Consider the following 4791-nt stretch of genomic DNA (forward strand, 5'->3'; position numbering starts at 1 on the left):
TCGAAAACACTGCTGGCACCTTCGCGCATGGGCAGTAGGGAGAGAAAACTTGGCAATCTGCCATTTTTAAACAGTGTCAAACCCGATGAAAAGCACAGCAGCTTCTCAGCTTCTCCGGTCGCTCGGCGGGCTCTCCCCCCGTCCCTCCCCGATAAAACGCACAGCTCCAGCAGCTGCAACTTCTCCGGTCCACAAGCTCACACTTCTCCGGTGTGTCTTCCCTCCCCTATCCCAGGGATATGGGGACCGAGTGCAATGGAGCCAAGTTTGCTGATGGTACAAAGATGGGTGGGAAAGTAAATTGTGATGCAGCAAAGTAAATCTCAATTCCGGAAGAACAATATGGAAAAGTACAGTGACCCCGACGTGATATAAACATGCAGCCTTCTGATCTGGAGTCAGACACACTACCTTTGCACCACGAGGTCTACAGTGCAGAGTGCCCATGTTTGTATACATGAAGGTTCCTGAAACACAGTTTCATTTACCCTGCATTGGTGCAATGAAAGGGCTTTAAAATCCCCGGCCACTCCCACCGTGGGTCAGACAGCATCAGAAGCAGTGCCCACCTGTCACTCACCCTCTCACGCCCGCTTTCATCACCTGCTGCCCGCGGACTGCAGCAAATCCAGTTCATCATCATCATAGGCAGTCCCTCGAAGCGAGGATGACTTGCTTCCACGCCAAAAAAGGATGAATTCACAGGTGTTTCAATGATGGACCTAATATTCTAGGTCCCGAACTGCATGTTGAAGGGTGGAAGATACCTGTGCGTGGATTTTTTTTTAACGTGTGGTGGCCGTTGCACCCCAGCCATCACACGGGCTTGACAGAGCGAGGTCTTGGTCCAGGGGCAAGTGTTATCCAAGACGACTGGAGACCAGCTCTGCTGCACGGACCCAGTGCCCACATATATCGCAGTGTGGGCTGGCCGGTGCTGCCCCTGGACCCCTGGCCCTGAACTCACGCCGCCCCTGGGCCCCGATCACATCCCTCCACAGTCTCTCGCTGCTCCTGCTGTACCTGCCCACGCTCCAATCACCGACCTGGACTTTGATGACGTCACTCTTCGCTGCCGTCGCCCTCCTGCACCAGCTCGCGCTGTACCTTGCCGTGGTACACCACCAGGCTGCTCCCAGGCCGCCGCTCACCGCTCCTTTTATGGCCCCGACCTGCCGCTGGTGTTCTCACGCAGGTCGGGGCCTCCACGCTGCTCCCAGCAAATCCAGTTACACCCCGTGTCACCACACAATTCTCAGCTGTGATTGTAAGCTGACTATATTTAAAGCTATCGCAGAGGCTGCAAGCAGTGTTCCCTGGTAGTATAGTGGTTAGGTTCTAGTGCTCTCACTGCCGTGGTCTGGGTTTGATTCCCGGTCAGAAAAAGCATTTTTACAGAGCAAGCTGACAAATATAATTCAAGTCTGTGAAATACTGAATAATTGTTTCAATCATCATTAATCCATCCATCAGTGTTGCACACTGAAGGAAATACAAATATGTTTGCCGAGTGACTGTCGAATTTTAATCACTTTTTATACAACCGTAGAATCAGCGGAAAATCAGGATATTCGGACCACAGCACCTAATATTCCGCCCATTGTGCAAGAGTAAGGAAATCTTGCTCCAATTGTACAGGGCCCTGGTGAGACCACACCTGGAGTACTGCGCACAGTTTTGGTCTCCTTTTCTGAGGAAGGATACACTTGCCTTGGAGATGGTACAACGGAGGTTCACCAGATCGATTCTTGGGATGAGAGGACTGTCCTATGGTGAGAGATTGTGTAGAATATGCCGATGCTCTCCGCAGTTGAGAAGAATGAGAGGTGATCTCATTGAAACAGACAATATTCTGAAGGGGATTGACAGATTAAATGTTGAGAAGCCCGGCTAGCTCAGTCGGTAGAGCATGAGACTCTTAATCTCAGGGTCGTGGGTTCGAGCCCCACGTTGGGCGATTACTTTTCATTAAAATTTTATGTTGCTTTCGCGGGTCAATATCATTAATGAACCCAAGATCTTCTTTTGCACAATGATAAAAATGCGAACTGAGGGAGAGTTGATAATTTAATCAAATAATGAAAGCAGAGCCTCAGACCGCTCGGCCGTCCTTACTGTTAGATGTTCCAGATACAAGTTATTACACTGGAAAAGTTCAGACCGGGCGCTTGTTCAGGGCTGCTGGAAGGCCCAGTGACCGTGATAACCTCTCCCCCGAGGTTTTCCTGAGCCTGTGCTCGATGTACGGGGAGCTTTGGTCCGGGTCCGAGGTAGCTTGTATCCCAGGGATGGACAATAACACTCTGAGCTCTGGAACTGGGGAAGAGCGAATAATTAATGAGTTGTTTGTGGGTTTCAAATGCAGCTTAGATCCGCTGGTGTAAACCGATAGTGTTGTTTCACAGAATGAATGAAATGCTGACAGGGACAGTCAAAACTTCAAAAAGTGAAATTTAATAACTCATGAAACTTTAATCCTTGATGAAGTTTTATCCCCGATCTGATTTTACACAATCTGTATTGGAGGAGACTGGTTTTAAATGTGCATTGCTCATTCAACAATGTATCCAAAACAGCTTTTATTGCTGACAAGTTTTTGTTTGAGAAATAATGTTTCTGCGCAGGCTTGAACCGGGAACTTTTCACGTGTGAAGGAAATGTGATAACCTCCACACGACTGAAACTGCTGCTTAGCTCAGTGCCCAGAGAGAAGTGTTCAGCAACAAGCTGAAATGCTCAATCCCTCTCTCTGCAAAAAGTTCATTTCACAAACATTTCTCTGACCAGAACGGCACCAAACAACAATGTCCTCCTTTCAAAGTCATTAAACTCCCCAATTTCCACGTCTGCAATTTTAAGGACAAGGACTGAAAGCGCTTTGCGATCAGAAAATTGCAGGAAACCCTTTGCGGTTAATGACAGGGCTTTTGATGGTTGATTTCTGTTCACATCTTGTGTTATGTATTTAACCCTTGACAACCTGTGCACACCATCATCAGAGGGCCTACCTGTCGGAGTCCCAAGGGATCCCAGTATCCCTTGGGAGCACGGTAAGTAAGCAGGCCACCCATGAGGTACCTGTACTCTGGAGTCTTATTAAAGGAGCTAAGGTCACACTTACTCAGTGTTCACAATACTAAGTTTCATCCTTTATTATGAGCGTATCAATTGGCGACGAGACAATGAACAACCACGCAAAAATGCAACGAACAGTTGGTCTCCTGGAGAAGTTCTCAGAACTGGACGATTGCGAAGCCTTTGTGGAGATACTCGACCAATACTTCGTGGCCAACGAGCTGGAAGGGGACGAGAACGCTGCCAAATGAAGGGCGATCCTCCTTACTGTCTGTGGGGCAGCAACCTATGGCCTCATGAAGAATCTTCTAGCTCTGGTGACACCAACAACTAAATCCTATGAAGAATTGTGTACGCTGGTCTGCGAGCATCTAAATCCGAAAGAAAGCGATCTGATGGCGAGGTATCGGTTCCACACGTGCCAACGGTCGGAGGGCCGGGAAGTGGCTCGCTATGTCGCCGAATTCAGGTGCCTCGCAGGACATTGCGAATTTGAGGGATTCCGAGAACAAATGCTGAGCGACATTTTCATGCTAGGCATTGGCCATGCGATAATTCTTCGCAAACTGTTGACTCTCAGAATCTGAGCAAAGCCATAACGATAGGTCAGACAATTTCCACCAGTTCCTTTAAACACAATAACGTAATTTATTTCTCGTGGACTGGATGGAGGACCATGGTCCATGTATAAAATTGTTATCGTTTTCCATGAACTAAATGTTCATAAAAGTATTGGAGTGGGAACTCACTGGATAACAGCACAGCTGGCAATGTTTGCGGAATATATTCGTGCAGCCAAAACGCACAATGACAACCTGGAACTGTGCGGCACTGAATCCTTGGGGAAAACAGTTAAAGGCTTCATCCCTGGGTGGGCTCAAACCACCAACCGTTCGGTTAACAGCTGAATGCGCTAACCCATTGCGCCACAGAGACTAACTTAAATGTAGACTGCAAGACATCCCAAACCAGGGTGTAAGTCAGTTAAAGCTTCAGATTGCTCCGACCGGGATGGAACTTGTCCACTCTCAGTTGTACTTTTCCCAAATAAAGGGAGGGACATTCATTGTGGATGCATGGAAGCAGTCTGGTCCCGCACACTGCAGACACTTCCATTTCACCGCCAACCAGCTCTCCCAGAACCGGTGTGACCTACCTTCCAGCCTTCCATTGCCTTGTCTGTGACAAAGTATACTGATTGTCCCAAAGCCAGTCGTCGGTTTTAATTACTTTTCAGCTCCTGACTGCAGATATTCCTGTGATTAAACCTGAACAAAAGGATTACAGGGACAGTTGGATTCATCATTTCTTTGCTTGGTGAAATTTCAAAGATTGAAAGTGACGTACATCAACCCCAAACCTCGTCACCGACTCGCTAACTGCCACACGCTGCTCCCGTGAGATGGAAGCCCAGTTGCTGTTTCAAGCTTGAATACAGGTACAAGCAGAACTCATTCAAAGAAAATCCAAGTCCCTGATTATTTGCACCGAACTCCTTCGCAAAGAGTTGAGGTTCGTTTGGGATGATTTGGGCACACCTTTCCCCACACTACAACACTTCAAACATAACTCAACGACTGTAAAGCGCTTTAAGGCATCATGAGTTCCCTAAAGGTGTTGCAGAAATGCAAGTCCTTCTTTGCAAAAGTTCGATGTAATTTCAAAATAGTGGGCTCGGCCGGGATCTCTCGCAAATTTCAATTAACAACCCCGAAG

The 4791-nt window shown here is 47.8% G+C and overlaps 2 non-coding genes across 2 annotated transcripts; one reads left to right on the forward strand and one right to left on the reverse strand.

Moving 5' to 3' along the window:
* Positions 1-1884: 1884 nt before the first annotated feature.
* Positions 1885-1957, forward strand: trnak-cuu (transfer RNA lysine (anticodon CUU)). Its single transcript has one exon. It is a non-coding gene; the product is annotated as a tRNA-Lys (tRNA).
* Positions 1958-3937: 1980 nt separating this feature from the next.
* Positions 3938-4011, reverse strand: trnan-guu (transfer RNA asparagine (anticodon GUU)). The gene has a single exon. It is a non-coding gene; the product is annotated as a tRNA-Asn (tRNA).
* Between the last annotated feature and the right edge of the window lie 780 nt (positions 4012-4791).

This window comes from Pristiophorus japonicus, unplaced genomic scaffold, assembly GCF_044704955.1.
Source record: "Pristiophorus japonicus isolate sPriJap1 unplaced genomic scaffold, sPriJap1.hap1 HAP1_SCAFFOLD_262, whole genome shotgun sequence".
NCBI classification, from domain to species: Eukaryota; Metazoa; Chordata; class Chondrichthyes; family Pristiophoridae; genus Pristiophorus; species Pristiophorus japonicus.